The sequence below is a fragment of the Pantherophis guttatus genome, chromosome 4, assembly GCF_059756535.1.
Source record: "Pantherophis guttatus breed Tessera chromosome 4, ASM5975653v1, whole genome shotgun sequence".
Lineage (NCBI taxonomy): Eukaryota > Metazoa > Chordata > Lepidosauria > Squamata > Colubridae > Pantherophis > Pantherophis guttatus.
This window is the reverse complement of record NC_142066.1, coordinates 97,626,726-97,646,147: the sequence shown is the minus strand read 5'-3', so window position 1 is coordinate 97,646,147 and position 19,422 is coordinate 97,626,726. Positions and strand designations below refer to the sequence as shown.

The following is a 19,422-nucleotide window of genomic DNA, read 5'->3' as shown; positions in this document are numbered from 1 at the left end:
GTCTATAATGAAGTCCACAGTTTGTAATCTTTTTCTCCCCGTTTATGTGTGGATGACAGATACAACAAAGAGCCTGATGTCAATATCAAGAGACTATTAACAACTAGGCATGAAAGTCAAAGAGATGGCTTCCAGGTGGTGTTATTTTCTGCTGTATTCTCAATGAGAGGGAGGCATCCAATGAGGAAATGCAGTAGATTGTGCCATCAACAGAACTTTGGATTCCCAGAATACAGTCTACAATACTTGACAGAAAGTGGGCTGCACCTCACAATAACCAGGAAGAATGCCTTGGAAACCAACCAGCTCATTTTATCCAAAGGGCTTTAAGCTAAAATGGAAAGGGAGACAAACTTTCAGAAGCAAATTCCAAGCATAAATCTCAGGGAAACCAACCAAGTCTGAAAGAATAGGAATTCAGATACAAAACAGATGTAGGAAGCAAATAACAGGATCAGTCAAAAGGGATACGGATGTCTATACAGTAACGCACAACGTATGAGAAACTAAACTCGAAGTCCTAATACACAAGGCCAGTTATGACATTGTAGCCATTACTAAAACTTGGTGGGATGAAATCCATGACTAGAACATACAGCTTAGATGAATTTAAATTGAATTGAAATCAACCTAATAAAAGAGAAGAGGTGGTATTCAGCAGGGTTGAATTGGTTCAGGCGAATTGGTAGCGGAAATTTTAACTGGTTCACCGAACTGGCAAATACTACCTCTGGCTGGCCTCGCCCCCGTCCACCCGGTCACCCCCGCCCACCCTATATATGTTCCCTTCGTCACATGGCCCAGCTAATCACTTCGCCTCCGAGCCTTGCCTGCTCTGCTCACCAAAGGTAAGCATGCTGCCTACTCGCCCTTCACCTTGGATTGGGGCCCAAGGAGGCACCATTCCCTGAGGCCCTCATCGGAGCCTCCACCCGCTCACTGTTTGCCTTGTTCGGGTCGGGGAACACGCCATTCCCTGGCTCTAGTCTCGCCCCGGAGCCTTCACCTGTTCGCCTTGGCCAGGTTGGGGAATGTGCCATTCCCCGGCTCTGGCCTTCCCCAGGGCCGCCGTCCGCTTGCCCTCTGCCTCGCTCACCTTCATCCATGCCTTGGTGGGGGTCTCGGCACAGCCGGCGAGCCTCCAGCCGCCAGTAGTTTTCAGCTGCCTTCATAGCAGCTCCACTGCGATGCTATCCCTCTGGTGCAGCAGCCCGTTCTTCTGGACGGGTCTGGCTGCGAATGGCACTGGAAGGCAATGGGGTGTGTGCATGGATGGCTCAAAAAACAGGGGAGTGACAGGACTTCAGGCCTCTTTTTCGGCCTGTAGTTTTCGGCGCAAGAATCCTGCAGCCGCCACCTCCTTCAGTCTGAGATGCCTCTTTGCCAGCCGGAACCGAGCCGGCAGTTGCGGTTGGAGGCTTCTCGCGCAGAAAAAGAGGCAGCGGCTGCAGGATTCTTGGGTCGAAAACTGCTGAAAACTACAGGCCAATAAAGAGGCCTGAAGTCCTGTAGCCGCCCTATTCTCACCACCCACACACGTGCACCCATTGTCTGCCGGTGCACATGCGCAGCTGCATCCTATTGCCAGACCCAGCCAGGAGAACGCCCTGCTGTGCCGGAGGGACAACAGAGCTGCTCAGAAAGCAGCCAGACTGCGGTATCCCTTTAAGATACTATCAGCCTCTATGATACTTGCTTGCTATTGGCTGCCATAGTAATGTGGGGGGATGCATAGGTATTTGGGAGGGGGAAGCGAGCTGGTGGAGAGATCTTGTGATGTGACTGAAAGGGAGGAATATTCTCATTATCTTGACAGGTACTTCTGTGGGGGGGGGACCATAAAGGGACAGGCTGCAGGAGCTGCCTTTTCTGCCGGTTCTGTGGGTGTGGCTTGGTGGGGGTCATGTGATTGGGCATGGCCAACTCGATGTCACAGCAAGGTGCTGCCACACCAAGCCGCGCCCACCAAGCCACACCCGCAGAACCGATAGTAGAAAAATTTGAATCCCACCATTGAATTGCACTATATATATATATATATATATAGGGAATACTTTCAATATGTAATTTTCACGCCTATTGCCTCAGATCTTACTTTCTTTTCATTGCATTCCATTCATACTCAGTAAAAGTACCTTTCTCTACAAACATGGAGTTGGGGTTTTTCTTTCTTGAGTCTTGAACGGAGGCACATCTGACATTAAGCAAGATCTGCTTTAACAGCTATCCCAGGAAAAAAAACTACCATTGGGGCTGGGCAAAGAATGTTTAACCAAGGCAGTGACCAAGAGGACATGGGGGCTGCTGGGTCCACTCCTCCCCAGTCCCGCCGCAGCTGGGAAGCGTTGGAATGGATGTCTGAATTACAGCTTGAAGAAAAGCTGGTCAGAGCTAAATGGTTGCTGGGCATGGGAAGGATGGAAGTTTTGAAGGAGATCTCCCCAGGGGTGACAGCTGCCAGCATGGAGAGGCTGCCTGGCAGGAAGAGGATAAAGAAGACCTCCTGGTGACCCAGGCTCTGTATCTCTTGAAAGAAGCTCTTGAACGTTGGAAAACACGCCAAAGGTATGCATTGTCTGCTCATGGGGAGACTGAATACCCAGGGGAGAAGCAGAAGCCTCTGCATGCCCAGAAGAGATGCCTAGAGCTCAGCCAGAGCAAGCACTGGCTGCTGGAACTCAAGTGGCAGCTGCAGCCCAGGTCCCCCCTATGGGGGGGTAGTCCCCCAGAGGTGCTGAATTCCAAAGGTTCCTCAGCTGGCAGTAAAATATGGAGGAGATCCCAAGGCTTTGGGATTCTTCCTCGCCCAAGTGTGGAACCATATGCAAGAGTATGGAGAGAATTTTACATCAGAAGCAGCACACATGAGGTACGTCACCATGGCCCTGGAGGGGGTAGCAGCTGGGTGGATGGTGGGTCTCCATAATGAGGATTCTCCCCTGTTGAAGAACTGTGACCAGTTTATGATGGCCCCTCTGAGTGTGTTTTGATGACCCCTTAGCTGAGTGAAAGGCTAGAATCAGGATGAAGTCCATAAATCAGGGGTGGAGATCGTTGGCCGAATACACCCAGGAGTTTCGCAAGCTGGTGCGCCACATGAGGGTGTGGTCCCAGGAGGCCCTGATGGAATGTTATAAGGATGGCCTCAATGAGGATGTCTACAAAGACTGCTGTTCACGAAGGCTCCCCCTGAGACCTGGAATGCTGGTGTTGGCAGCCAGTGTGGCCAGAGATCGCTACTGTGGGGGCCGCGCCTGGAACAAGCCTTCCCCCTCTTCCCAGAAAGAGGCTCCTAGAGTTGCTAGAGGGGGGCCAGCTTCCAAGCTCTCCACAGTGTGCTTCAGATGTGGGAAGGAGGGGCACCAGGCTGCTGATTGTTTCTCCAGAGCCGGCTCCAAGCTGATCCCTGCTGGAGGGAAGAGAGCTGACAAGCCACCAGCAAAGAACTGCGAAATATCCCTGAAGGGTGTGGAAGTCGTTGAGTTCACTCCCCCAGGCCTGGAGGAGTTGGGAGCTCTGAAACCAACACCGATGGTGACCCCCTGGTAAGTCAGCATGGGGGCCCCATGACCATCCTGGTGGAGCTAAGGGTACCATCATCCAGTGCCCAGGGGAAGATGCTAGTCCTCTTACACTGGGGTGTACTAGGTGTGTCATCAGCTGAGAGGTGGTGGAAAAATGGGGCAGAGACTAAAGACAAAGTGCCCATCGTGTTTTGTCAGTTGGATGGTCAGTAGCTGGGGGGGGCAGCCCACTGTGACCAAACCAGTTGAGATGTGGATGGGGGACCACCGAGAGACTTTGAGCTTTATCATAACCCCTGGTATAGAACGACCCCTCTTTTTTGGACTGCCCTGGCTCTGGAAATGGAACCCACAGATGAATTGGAGGAAAGGGTTGTTATGCATCCGCTCCACCCAGGGGGGAAGGAAGGGGGGAAACCTTTCTGCATGGCCAAAGCCGCAAAGGAGCTGGCAGCGGCAGTGAGTGAATACATTGCTGGGAAGGAGAAAATCCCTAAGAAATATTGGGACCTCAGGGAGGCTTTCAGCAAGAGGGCGTCAGATGTATTCCCACCCCATCAGCCCACAGACTGCGGTATAGAAATCCTCCCAGGGGTGAAGCTCCCTAAACCAAAGATCTACTCCATGAGCCCTCCTGAGCTGGAGGAACTGCAGAACTTTATTGATAAAAATGTAAAACGGGGTTTCATCCAAACCACTAGGCATTGAGTAGCCGTCCTGGGACTGTTTCGGGAGAAAAAGGATGGCTCTCTTTGCCTGTGTGTGGACTACAAAAACCTTAATGCCATTTGCGTAGAAAATGTTTACCCACTGCCCCTTATGAAAGACATGTTAGCTCACTTGGCCAAGGGGAATATTTTCACTAAACTGGATTTGAGAGAGGCTTATTACAGAGTTCGAATTAAAGAAGGGGATGAATGGAAAACTGCTTTCAATTGCCCCCTGGGTTGTTTCCAGTTTAGGGTGCTTCCCTTCGGACTACAAGGGCCCCCGGTGGTGTTCATGCAGTTGATTAATGAGGTAATACATAAGCATCTTTACAAGGGGGTCCTGGTCTACCTAGATGACATTCTTATTTATACGGAGACCATGGACGAAAATGTGAAAATAGTGCAGTCAGTCCTGAAAAAACTCAGGGTGGCCGAGCTGTATGCTAAATTGTCAAAGTGTGCAGGACTTCTGGGGTGACGTCATCGTGTCTGGAACGAAGAGAATGGGGCTCTGTTCTTGAGGTTCCAATATTTTTGATCAGCAAGCGGTTCCAGACGCTATTGATCCCGGAGAGATCAATAGAAAAAAGAGGAATCTTCGGGAACCTCGGAGAGAAAAGCAATCTCACTGAAGGTTCAGGAGAAACCTCCTAATTCCGGTCAGAAAAAAAACCAGCCATTTTGGCTGGCCTGAAACTCTGGCAACCGAATAGTGGGAAGTGAAAATCAAAATAAGAGAGCACATTGGAAAGAAAACGAACGAGAGAATGAGGTAATTGAAAGTGGTACAACCATAGAGTGGCAAAAGTGAGCGGAGAGAGTGAGACTCCAAGAAAGCGGCGAAACAGCCAGGCAAGCGGCAACCAAACAATGAGAGGAGCGGAAGAGCTAAATTGAGATTGGCAGTGACAGTGTAGAAAGAGAAAGTGCGGCGGAAACAGAGAAACCCTAGAAAATAAACCAGTAAAAGAGTTGTGGATTATAAAATAAATTGACTACATAGAGGAAAATATCTGGGATCAGAACTGCTAGAGTGAGGAAAGAAGTTGGAGATTAGAAGAAATACCAAGGAACAAGAAGTGGTTTTGACAGCGTGAAAGACGAACGATCGGCAGATATGAAAACTTATAATATTGACGACTAGAATTTGGACTTGAAAGAAGTTTAAACCTTAAAACAAATGGATTGTCATAGAGGACGGTGTTTCAAAGAAAGTAGACAGTGAGATTGACAGAATTTATTACAAGTGGAATTGCAATTGGGTGATTGATCTACAACAGAAATTGGAAAAGTACTGTAAATAATGGAGTGATATATAAAACAGTTTTGGAAACTACTAAATTGAAAAGACTGAACTAACTACATAAAAGTGTATCTTTTGGATATTTTGATACTTGAATATTTGGACATTTAAGATCAGGATATTAAAAACAATTTACAGAGAAAAGAAGATGATGCAAGAGTGAAAGAAGTGAAAGACGATTGCAGAATAGAAGAACAGAAAACAAAAAATGAAGTATATATATAGCTGTTTAATTTGAATAGAATTACTTATTAGTCATTAAGAAGTATTAATTGTGGGAATTTGGATTGTCACCCATTAATTAATGATTGGGACACATTGGTTTTATTGTAATATATATTAACTATCGTTTAGTATCATATTTACTTAGTGATTGATTTACCTATTTAGATACCTATTTTAAATATTAATAACGTCTAGAATTATATATTTATATATTTATTATATATTTACTACCTTAGATTGATTAATTATACATATTGCATTAAATATATTAAGTATAGTAATTAACTATAGTAAGAATAAGACAAGAAGGAATCATGAAGATTTGAAGACGGATGTGGGAGAAATAAAGGACAATATCAAGAAAATGGATGATAAAATTGAAAAAATACAGCAGGACATTATGAAAAATGAGCAAAGGATCCAAAAAGTGGAGGTAAAAATGGAACAAATGGATAAGAAAATGGAAATGATGGAACAAAACCAAACATCAATCAATAGAGAAATGGAAGAGTCAATCACTATTTAGAGTTGGAGAAAGCGTCTTTCTACCTCAGGTTCCAGAACATAGTGGAACAAAAAGATGAAGATTAGGAGAATTAATGGCAGGGATATTAGCAGAAGCGACTCAGAGAGATAAAGAAGATATTCGAAGAGACATGGACGAAATTTACAGAGTTCACACAAATTATGCACGCAGGCACAAACTGCCTAAGGAGGTACATATTAGATTTACCAAAAAATCCATAAAAGAAGATGTTTATAGGAAGATGAGAGAAGAGGCAATCTGATATAAGGGAAAGGAAATAATAACTCTCAAGCAAATCCCAAGAAGGATAAGAGATCAAAGGAAGAACTATAACTTCTTAACGTCACAATTAAACAAATATAAAATAGTTCTGCTGGCTGATACCGGAAGGGATATTGATTTCTTGGCAAGAAAAGAAATACAAGATTGACAGTTTGGAAAAAGCACAAGAATTTTTTGATCATCATTTTGTGTTAGAAGAGGAGCAGGAAAGCAGGGAAGAACCAGAAAATAAGAGCCAGGAGGAACATCGAACAGAAGAAGTAGAAAGAGAGCAAGAGGAAAAAAGAAGATTAGAGAGAGAAAGAATGGAAAGAGAGGGAGCAAGGGAAAAACACAAATAATTACAAGAAACACAAGAAAGCTAAGAACAACGAATAGATAGAAAACAAGAATGGAATGGGAATTAAAAATGACCTCAATCAATATAAATGGACTAAATGCACCAACCAAACGAACACACACATTCACAAAACTACAAAAATTGGAGATGAACATTATACATTTGCAAGAAGTTCACATCAAGAAACAACATCAAAAACTACTAGAGAACCAAAGATTAGGAACACTATACACTTCACTAGCTGATCAAAAAAAGAGAGGAATTGCCGTATACATCAAGAAATATTTGAAAACAAAGCAAATATATACAGATGAAGACGGAAGGGTTTTGATGATAGAAATACAAACAGAATCACTTCCTGTTTGCTGCTGGCCGCCGCCAGACGTTCCTTTGGGATCGTCAGCTTCCACTGCCTGTTAGAGCCGCCTTCACAACGGAACGGCGGCTCGAAAAAACTCCGTTCCCATGAGGAAACGGAGATAGAGCCGGCAGGGGTGGGTAGAACTCTCTGCAGAGTCCCAAAAGTTTTTCTTTTACTTTTGGGATGGAGCGGATGAGATGCCCCATATCCCCAGCCGCTGCTCCGGGCTTTGGGAGACCTCTGCTAATGCAGAGCCAGGCGTCAAAAGCAAGCCTGCGAATTTGACAGATTACTCAAAGAAAATGTGAGCTGGACCTGTAATACTGAAGCGCAAGTATTTTACTTATCTTTTAAAAATTACTTAAGAGAATAGAGGAAGAGAAAGAGGAAAAAAGTTTCTTTTTAAAATGGCGTCTGCCGCGGCTGGAGAAGAGTTTGAGAGGGAAAGTTCTTCCGTTTTTTATTATTACAATGTAGCGGAATAAATACCACTGGCTACATTTGTAGACAAAACTCCGCTCCTGTTTTTGTTTTTCTCTTTCTCCCCTGGAGGCCGGATTGTTGCTGGCTGGAAGTCTTTTGTCTTGTTTTTTTTTTTTTTTCCTTCTAACAAAGCCTGCTTAGGCGGAAACATGGCACTGAGGCTTGTGAAGCCAGATAAACAAATAGGTGGGGGGGATTCCCCCACTAAGAATTTAAAGGAACAAGTTTTAACTCTTCAGTCCCAGAAACCTGATTTTAATATAATAGAATTTCTCTTAGAGGAGATTGAAAGAAGGGATGAGATTGTGAATCAGCAACTTGAAAAATTTAAGCAGGAAACTAAGGAATTGGTGAAATCCAAGTTTGACTTTTTGCAGCAAAAAATTTTAAAAGTGTCAGAATTCATGATTCGGTTGGATACAAATACTAATTTACTAGAGTCAAAAATGGATGAAATTCAAGATAAATTGGACAATAGAATTCAAAAAATTGAAAATGATTTGTTAAATATTCAGGATTATAGTTCAGAAGAAAAATTTAAAATGGATGCCGACCAAAAGTCTGGTAATGTAGAAAATCTGCAACAGAGGATTGAAAAAGAGGTTCTAAAGATACAATATAATTTCACAGAATATGCAATAAGACTTAGAGGTTTGCAGGAAAATAACAGAGATGACTTAAGGAAAATATCTTCTGAATTTCTAGCTGGGATTTTAAAGATTCAACCTGAGGAAGTGTTTTGTAGGATTGACAGAGCTTATCGAATAAACTCCTGGACTGCCAAGCAAAGGCAATTGCCTAGAGATGTGGTAATCTATTTTTCAGATAAAGAAATTAGGAATAAAATTGTGCAAAATTCCTTCAATTCTAATTTGCAATTGTATGGAAGAAAGATTTGGATCTACAAGGAACTCCCACCTAAGATATTAATGGAAAGGAAGAAATTTGGCTTTCTGGTGTCTGAGTTAAAAAGGAGAAATATTCAATTCCGGTGGGATGTCCCAGTTGGTATTATATTGAGATATCAAGGAGAAAGATACCAGTTAAATACTGTTGAAAGAGCGGAAGAATTTTATCAAAATAGGTTGAAAATGAATTTAACGTCTTCAGATATAATACAGGATAAGCAGAAGGAGCTGGAACTAAAGACAGAGACTGTACCAGATAAATTGCCTTTGGATTTATCGGATACCCCAGCTGGATTATCTACAAATTTGAGAGAAGTGCCATCTGATTTTAATGTGATGACTTATCAAGGCAAGGACAAGCATGGAAACCAATTAGAGGATATACAAGGGATAAAAAAGAAATGCGAGACACAAAAAATTAGGATGGAAGTCAAACCCACAAAAAGAAAACAAAAAAAGAAATAGGTTGTACAAAAATAGAAATTTCTAATCCAAGCAACAGTGAAGCCAGTGATTTTAAAATATGAATGATTATGTGAAAACATAGAGGAGGCGACATATTGGTCAATATCATCCTGAGGATAGTGGCAGATCTCTGCATTGCCGTAATTTTGGGACATGGAAAGAGCCTCAAATTGATGGTTTTGAATTATCTACTTTGAAACTTCTTTTTGTGTTGATAAATATATTATAATTATCTTGAACTATAAGGCAAGAGAATCACATTGGGACATGCAGAAGATCGGGTTGTTACCCAATACGATGATGGAAATTAATAATCCTGATGAAACCCACAATTATTATTATATGGAATATAATTATAATGTCACTCGGGTGGTTGTTTTTACTTTTATATATATAAGAAGATGTTTACTACTGATGGGGGCAGATATGATTGGAGATCTTGAATAAACTGTTGCATCAGCAAGCTATGTTACCCTATTATGGATGTTGGCTTTAACAATCCAGTGGAAAGACTACAAGAAGATATTATATGGACTATAAATTTAAAGTTATTGTCTTTTCTTTTTTTATTTAGATATAATGGAATATATATATATATATATTTTTAAGTAGTGTGGGCAGTGAATTAAAGATATCAAGAATTGTTGTGTATGGTAAATTTGTAAGACAGTGGGTGAATAAGCTAGCTACAGACTGATTAGTTTAAGAAAAGGGATTTTTAAGTGATACATTTAGGGGAGTGGAGGAAATGGATAGAGTGGAATAAATGTTAAATTAGATTTTATGGGGAGCCCGCTTTGAAATGTTACTAAAGTAGGACTTATCGTATAGTCTTAAAGTGGAAGGTGGTTTTGAATTGTTGCAATAATGTATAGATATAAAACACTATTATGCTAAATTAGAAGTTATTTTATAATAGTTATAGTATAATGTGTTTGTTTTTTTTTTGTTTTTTTTCTCTTCTTCTTTTCTGAAATGTATGGATAAAGGGGGATTTATAATACTTTTAGTAAGTAAAGGTCAGTATTTTGAGGAGGGAGTAAGTAATCTGTTATGAATTAGGGTTTTTTTTTGTTACGAAGAAGTCACAGGGGGGGAAGGGTGGGGAGGGGGGGTTAGGGAGGGGGGGAGGGGGGGGAAAAAGGGGGAAAAATTTGTATTTGAAAACCTTTTCAATAAAAAAAAAAAAAAGAAATACAAACAGAATCAAAAACAATATTATTAATATTGATATATGTCCCTAACGGAAATCAAAACAAATTTTTCAAAAAATGCACAATATAGTCAAAGATTTGGAATATGAGAATATCTGTATTATAGGAGATTTCAACGCGATTACAGACACAGAAAAAGATTACCAGAGTAATAAAAAGAACAAAACCAGGAAAAAAGTACTTCCGGATACATTCAAAAATATGGCACATGAATTACAATTACACGACGTATGGAGAGAGGTGAACAAAGAAAAAAAACAATATACATTTTATTCTAGCCCACATCAATCGTGGTCTAGAATAGATATGGCCTGGATGACTAAAGAACTTAGGAAACAGATAAAGAACATTGAAATATCACCAAACACTTGGGCGGATCACAGTCCAATAATGGTAATATGGAAAGGATACCGAAAACAAAGAAGATGGATGATGAACAAAGAAATAATAAAAGATAAAGAATATTCACAAATGATTGAGAAAGAAATTATTACATTTTTCCAGATAAATATGAAAGAGCAAACCTCACTCCAAAACTTATGGGACACAGCCAAAGCCTATATAAGAGGCCTTACTTATTTGTTTATTTATTTCCATTTATATACCGCCCTTCTCCAATAAGACTCAGGGCGGTGAACAGCCGAAATAAAAACAGAACATACAAAATTTAAAAGCAGTTTAAAATGATTAAATATTTTTTTTGGCCGTAATTTAAAACAACCCAATTTAAAATCAATTAAAATTTAACTCAAAACTGTGGGATTAAGCCAGCCCAGCTAGTTGAAATAAATAAATTTTCAGGGCCCGACGAAAATTACTATCGCATATACGGCAAAAAAAAAAAACAAAGACAAACAACAGATAAGAGATAACTTATTAATAGAACTTAGAACATATGAATCAGAGTTGCAGAAAGAACCCCACAATAAAATAATTAAAGGAAAGCTAAATCTCACCAAACATAAAATCAATTTAATTACACAAACAGGAATTGCAAGGAAAATTAAATTAGCAAAACAAAACCATTTTGAACACACAAATAAAACAAGTCACTGGCTGGCGTATAAATTGAAAAAGGAAAAAGAGAAGAGAACAATACACCAACTGCAAGACGAGGTAGGGGAAACATACTACAGAAACGAAGATAAAAAACAAATAGTAAAAAATTTCTTCCAGAATTTATATAAACAAGAGGAAATCTGGGAAGAAGATATTAAAGAATATCTAGGCAAAACAAACATTTAAGGGCTAGAAGAGACACAGAGAGAGTTACTGAACAGACCAATTACCATGACCGAGCTAATAGAGGCAAGAAAAAACAAAAAAACAATAAAACCCCAGGACCAGATGGTATACCAACAGAATTTTACAAAACATGCCAATATCGAATGGACAACATTTTACTGCAAGTTTTTAACACTGCACTTTTAGAACCTACAATCCCCAAATCGTGGAGTGAAACTATCATCACACTTATTCCAAAAGAAGAAACAGATCTCACACAAATCAAAAATTACAGACCAATATCACTGATAAATGTAGATTATAAATTGTTTACGCTGATTATCACACAGAGACTGAAAAGAGTCATCCACAAATATATCCATCCAGACAAAAATGGTTTCATTCCAAGAAGACAAATAAAAAATAATATGAGACAAATCGTTGACATTCTAGAATATTATGAAAAAAACTCGGACAAACGACTGGCCTTAATCTTCTTGGACGTGCAGAAGACTTTGAATAATCTAAATTGGAAATTTCTTATATTACAATTGGAAAGTATGGAATTCGGCGATGAATTTTTAAATATGATTAGGAAGATTTACTCCTCTCAAACTGCAAAGATTATGATAAATGGAGATATGACAGAACAATTTGAAATACTAAAAGGAGTGAGACAGGGATGTCCCCTATCCCCCTTATTGTTTATAATATCATTAGAAACTACTAAATGAAACTACTAAATGAAATCAGGAAAGATAAAGAAATAAAAGGACTGAGAATCAAAAAAGAGGAGTACAAATTACAAGCCTTTGCGGATGATGTGGTGTTTATCTTGGAACAACCAGCAATAACAGGAACGAAATTGTTAGCAAAAATAGAGGAGTATGGAAGAGTGGCCGGCCTTAAAATCAATAAACAAAAAACAAAAGCATTAACGAAGAATCTGACAAATTTGCAGGAAAAAGAATTAGAAGATAAATTAGGAATAAAAATGACAACGAAAGTAAAATATTTAGGAATCTGGCTTACTAATAAAGCATCATCACTTAGAGAAGATAATTATAATAAATTGACAAAACAGATGAAAAAGGATTTGGAAACATGGAGCAAGTTACAATTATCATTTCTAGGAAAAATTGCACCTATTAAAATGAACATATTACCTAGAATATTATATTTATTCCAAGTAATCTCGATATGGTCAGGAAAAAGCTTTTTCAAAGATTTTAATAAAATGATTGCAAACTATATTTGGCAGGGGAAGAAGGCAAGAATTAAAATAAAACATCTTCAAGATACACGAGAGAAAGGAGGATTAGGATTACCGGATTGGGAACTGTATTATAAAGCGGCATCATTGATTTGGATAAGAGACTGGATAGAGCTTAAAAACAAAAGAATATTAACATTAGAGGGCTTTGATTTGCAAAGAGGTTGGCACGCATTTTTGTGGCAAGGGAGAGATAAACACCACAGATACTTTCGATGACATATTATTAGAGAAGCACTATATAAAACGTGGCAAGAGATTAGAAAAGTACATTATAATAAAATTTCAGGATGGTTATCGACCATGGAGGCGCAGATCTATCCCAATGCCATGGATAAGGAGAAAATGAAAACCTATAAATAACTGCTGAACAGTGGAGGAGAGTTAAAATCGAAACAAGAATTGAAAGAACAGGGTATAGACATTGATTGGTGGCCATATTTACAGATAGAATCCAAGTACAAGACAGACCTGGTACAATTCGGATTCCAAAAAGAGCCATATGAATTAGACAAAATTTTACAAGGAACAGATGATAAATTGATAACTAAAACTTGTAATTACCTATTAAAATATAAATTAGAAGAAGAAGTGGTTAAAGAAAATATAATTTGAGCAAAAAATTTTGGGTATAACATTGAATTGGACAAATGGGAAAAATTATGGAATGTAAACTATAAACTAACAATGTCTATACCCTACAAAGAGAATATGTATAAAATGTTCTACCGGTGGCACCTCCCTCCTGAGTGCCTAGCAAAAATGTTTCTGAATACCTCCCCAACTTGCTGGAAGTGCAAATCACAAAAAGGAACTTACTATCATATGTGGTGGTCACGCCAGAAGGCAAAAAAATTCTGGCATGCAATAAGGATACAAATAGAAGAAATCAGAAATTGGAAATGAAACCGGAAATTTTCTTACTAGGAATAATTACAGGCCATTACGAAAAAGAAATAAAATATCTAATTATCCATATACTAATAGCAGCATGGATTGTCTTTGCTCAAAACTGGAAACATGAAGACACACCAACGGAAAACAAAATAATCACCAAAATTATGGAATGTGCAGAAATGGATAGACTTACAAAAGAATTACAGGAAAAAGATGAAACAGACTATTATTTAGTATGGCAGAGATGGTATAACTGGTTGGAGAAAAAGAAAGGAATATAAAAATAGGGACACAAAAGAGAGGTCGAAACTTATAGACAAGAAGTGGGTACCAATTAAGAAAGATAGTTAATTTAATATGGAGTTTATGATATTGTCTTATACGTAAATATATAGATGTATAGGTAAGAATATAAATGCAGTCTACCAATGTGACAAATTGGAAAAAGATTTGATTCATGCTTATTTGTTTTGTATGTTGTAATGTTGTATCTATATTTGTTCGTTATTTTTAACCAATAATTTTTTTAAAAAAAATAAAATAAATAAATTGTCAAAGTGTGAGTTCCATCAGAGTAAGATTGACTATTTGGGTTATCACATATTGAATGACGGGATAGAAATGGATCTGGAGAAAATCGGGGGGGGGTCCTAGAGTGGGCACCTCTAAGCACCCGCAAGCAGCTGCAAAGCTTCTTGGGTTTTGCCAACTTTTATCGACAATTCATCCCCTCGCTTTACCAATTACCAACCTCCTAAAAACAAAAGGAGAGGCTAAAACCAAGCCTAGCTGGCCACTCGAGTGGACCATGGAGTGCCAGGTGGCTTTTGAGAAACTGAAACAACTGTTTGCCACTGAACCTGTCCTTAAACACCCCAACATGGAGGCCTCTTTCGTAGTCCAGGCCGACACCAGTGATGTAGCCATGGGGGTGATGCTACTTCAAGCAAATGTTGATGGAACTTTACAACCCTGCACCTACACCTCCCGGAAATTATCTGAGACCGAAAGGAGATGGGCAATATGGGAGAAGGAGGCTTTTGCTGTCTGCTGGGCCCTGTTAACCTGGAGGCACTTCCTTGAAAGGGCAAAGCTTTCAAGTTCCCATGAGCAGGAGGGAGGGAGAACTGATGGAGCTGATTGATTTCCCTAACTGACACTACATTCCACAGATGTTTTGGTTATTGCAATCAGTAGGAGAGTTTTCGGCTTCACAGCCAGCCAAAGGAGCCTTGGTAGTACAGTGGTCTAAAGCACCCTGTTATTAAGAACAGCTGCCTGCAATTACTGCAGGTTCGAATCTCGCCAGGCTCAAGGTTGACTCAGCCTTCCATCCTTTCTAAGGTAGGTTAAATGAGGACCCAGTTTGTGGGGGCAATAAGCTGACTTTGTATAAATATACAAAAGGATGAAGGCTATTGCTTAGCACATTGTAAGCCACTCTGAGTCTCCGGAGAAGGGCGGCATATAAATCAAATTTTAAAAAAAAAGTGGTTAATTGGATAATGTGATTTATGACACAGCCAGGGAGGAGGAGAGAAACATGGTCATAGGGAAACATAAATCTACGTGGGATTAGTTCTAACTGCGTCCGAATATTGCCAAAATGGTGCTCCTAATGAATGACTGTATTTCTTTTGAAGTTTCGCTCGTGGCTCATGAATTTACAGACAGTTAGAACTCCTTTTAAAATCTATCAAGATAACCAGATTTCCTGAATCCTGGACTCTCCAATCGTTCCCCAATATCTGGGGTGCTGGGAGGGAAAATCAGGCAACCATGGCTGAAGACAGGCTATCTGAAGAGAGCCTGATTGCAGCCAGAGTGCCGCCTCCCTCAGACATCAAAGCTGAGATGCCTGCTCCAACAGCGGAAGCAAGAAGAGATGAGTATTGGTGGGAGTCAATCTCTAGAGCAGCTGAGGTTGAGTTCCCCCACCCCAATGCCCAGAAAAAGGGGAAGCCCCTGAGTGAGCTGGGAAGAGTGGAGTGGAGGCTGGACTGGAAACAATTTTATTTTATTTTATTTATCACATTTCTATGCACCCAACTCCCAAGGGACTCTGGGCGGCTTACAACAAAAGTAATACGACAATGAACATAGAAAATTATTAAAAACATTATGAAAACATTTTAAAAACATTAAAAGCCCATGCACACCATTCATGGCCGGATCTCGCAAGATTCAACAGCAAGATCAATGGCCCCAGGCCTGCCGGAAAAGCCAGGTCTTCACCGCTTTCCGGAAGGCCAATAGGGTGGGGGTAGTCCAGATCTCAGGAGGTAACTGGTTCCAGAGAAGTGGGGCAACCACAGATAAGGCCCTCCCCTGCGGGCCCGCCAGCCAGCATTGTTTAGCTGACGTGACCCAGAGGAGACCAACTCTGTGGGATCTTACCGGTCGCTGGAAGCTATGCCGTAGAAGGCAGTCTCGAAGATAGCCTGGCCCTGAGCCATGTAGGGCTTTAAATGTAATAACCAACACCTTGAATTGTACCCGGAGACCAATAGGGAGCCAATGCAGCTCGCGGAGAATTGGTGTAATGTGGGTGTATCTAGGTGCACCCACAACAGCTCACACAGCTGCATTCTGGGCCAACTGTACTCTCTGAACACTGTTCAAGGGTAGCCCCATGTAGAGCGCGTTGCAATAATCTAACCGTGCGGTGACAAGGGCATGAGTGACTGTGAGGAGAGCCTCCTGATCCAAGTAGGGTCGCAATTGGTGCACCAGGCGAACCTGTGCAAAGGTCCCCCTAGTTATAGCTGCCAGATGTTGCTCTAATCTTAGCTGTGAGTCTAGGAGGACACCCAAATTGCGAGCCTATTCTGAGGGGGACAATTTCTCCCCCCCCCCAGAACCAAGGATGGACAGTCGACATAATCTTTAGGAGGCAATACCCACAGCCACTCGGTCTTGTCTAGGTTAAGTCTGAGCCTGTTGACTCCCATCCAGACCCTCACAGCTTCCAGGCACTGGCACATCACATCCACCGCTTCACTGAACTGACGCGGGGTGGAGATATATACAGCTGGGTATCATCAGCATATTGCTGATACCCCACCCCGTATCGTCGGATGATCTCCCCCAGCAGTTTCATGTAGATGTTGAATAGAAGGGGAGAGAGGATTGAGCCCTGAGGCACCCCGCAATCAAGGGGTCTAGGGGTCGACCTCTGTCCTCCTGCCAACACCAACTGTGACTGACCAGAGAGATAGGAGGAGAACCACTGTAACACGGTGCCTCCCCCTCCCAACTCCCTTAGTCGTCCTAAAAGGATACTATGGTCAATGGTATCAAAAGCTGCTGAGAGGTCAAGTAGCACCAAGATAGAGGAATGACCCCAACTCGGGCTCACCAGAGATCATCCATCAGCGTGACCAAAGCAGTTTCCATGCTGTAGCCAGGCCTGAAGCCAGACTGAAAAGGGTCTAGATAATCCGTTTCATCCAATGACTGTAGGAGCTGAAGTGCCACCACTTTCTCTACAACCTTTCTCACAAAGGGTAGGTTGAAGACTGGACAAAAGTTCTTTAATTCTGCTGGATCCAGGGAAGGCTTCTTGAGGAGGGGCATTACAACCGCTTCCTTTAATGGTTGCGGGAAGGACCCCTCCCTCATGGAAGCGTTAACTAAAGCCTGGAGCCAGCCTTGTGTCACCTCCCTGCTGGCCGAAACCAGCCAGGAGGGGCATGGGTCCAACAAACAAGTGGAGGAACTCATTGCTCCTACAGCCTTGTCCACTTCCTCAGGAATCACAGGCTCAAATTCATCCCACACATATATGTGATCATGCCCCCATCATCTCGGTCGGAATTGCCCAATCAGAGTCCAGGTCCATCTGAATCTGAGCGACTTTATCCAACAAAAACTGCACAAACTCCTCAGCTCTACCCTGCAAGGGCTCCTCCACTCCCCCTACATTAAGGAGGGAATGAGTTACCCTAAATAGGGCGGCTAGGCGCGAATCAGCGGATGCAATAAGTGTGGAAAAATGTGAACATTTTGCCACCCGTATCGCCACTAAATAAGTCCTAATAAAGGCTCTTAAGAGTGTTCGGTCAGATTTGGAGTTACTGGTCCTCCAGCATTGCTCTAGACGTCTCTTCTGGTGCTTCATCTCCCAGAGCTCCTCGGTAAACCAGGGAGCTTTCCTGGATCCACCGCCATGGAGAGGTCGCAAAGGTGCAATCCGGTCTAGTGCCCCAGATGCCACCCTATTCCAGGCAGCCACCAGGAACTCAGACGGATTGTGGACAAGGGAGTCAGGTATCTCCCCAAGCTCCTTCTGGAACCCTTCAGGGTCCATTAGGCATCTGGGGCGGAACCACTTAAATCGGCTCCGCCTCCCTGCTATGGGGGAGTAGCACCCTGAAGTCTAACCTCAGCAGAAAATGATCTGACCACAATAAGGGAGAAGCATCTATACCCCTTAATTCCAGATCATATCTCCACTGCCCCGAGAGAAACACCAGGTCAAGTGTGTGTCCCCCCCCCCATGAGTTGGACCCTGTACTACTTGGGTCAGGTCCATGGTTGTCATGGAAGCCATGAACTCCTGAGCCGCATCTGAGGATTTGCCAAGTGATGGCAAGTTGAAGTCCCCCAGTTCCATAAGCCCAGGGAACTCCACTGCCAACCCAGCTACTGCCTCTAGCAGCACAGGCAGGGCTGTTAAAATGCAGCTGGGAGGCAGGTACGTCAACAACAAGCCCAACTGAACCCCTGAGTCCAACTTCAAGAGAAGAGACTCACACCCAACAATCTCCGGTGCAGGGATTCTGCGAGGACAAAGACTCTTACGGACAATAACTGCCACTCCTCCACCCCTTCCCTGGAGTCGTGGCTGATGCAATACCTGAAACCCGTCTGGGCACATCTCTGAGAGGGGAACATCCCCCTCCTGGCCCAGCCAGGTCTCAGTTATGCATGCCAGGTTAGCCCCCTCCTCCAGGATTAAGTCCTGAACGAGGGGGGCCTTGTTAACAACAGACCTGGCATTAAACAGCAGCAGCCTGAGGCCAGGGCCCTGACATCCCAAGTCACCAGGTATACGAGGCGAGCCCGGTGATCCAGAACCAGAATAAGTAATGACTTTGAGACACTGAGTCCTAGTTTCCTGAGAGCGGCCTACCCCTCAGCTCCCGCCATATCTATCTCTCCCGGTCATAACCACAGTACTCCAGCTCTCCAACACCCCAGAGATCCCCTCCCCCATCCCAACAGACCCCCTCCTCCCCAGCAGGCAAGGCACAAGCCAGGCTCTCAAAGCCCCTGGGGAGTTCCAGAGAACAGCTGAGGGAGGAATTTGACCGGGCCACCCTTCCCAATGAGGGGCCATCATGCAGGCCAAAGGAGAAGGGAGGAGCAGTGGATCCCTTTGAAGTGAGGAGAAGCAGACAGGAACACAGCCCCCCTTCTCCACCCTTCAGAAGGCGGCTGTAACCAGTGTCTTTTCCACACAGCAGGCAGGCTGCCCAGGGCAGACAAATCCCCCTCTCCCTCCAAACTAGAGCTGAGGAAGAGGGCCAGCTACAGCAAACACAAGCATACAGAGGCCAACAGGGGGAGAGAGGAGCAGTGCTGAATGAACCGCCCCAGTTCAGAGGAAAGATTGATGGGGACTCAAACCAGCTAGCTCTATTCCTTGACTCAGCTGAGATCCACCTAGAATGTTATGGACACCT

General features: G+C 42.4%; 1 protein-coding gene across 2 annotated transcripts in view; it reads right to left on the bottom strand.

The window, feature by feature from the left end:
- The window catches only part of CXCR6 (C-X-C motif chemokine receptor 6), a 62,810-nt gene that overhangs the window by 25,568 nt on the left and 17,820 nt on the right, over positions 1-19,422 (bottom strand). The window lies entirely within an intron of this gene.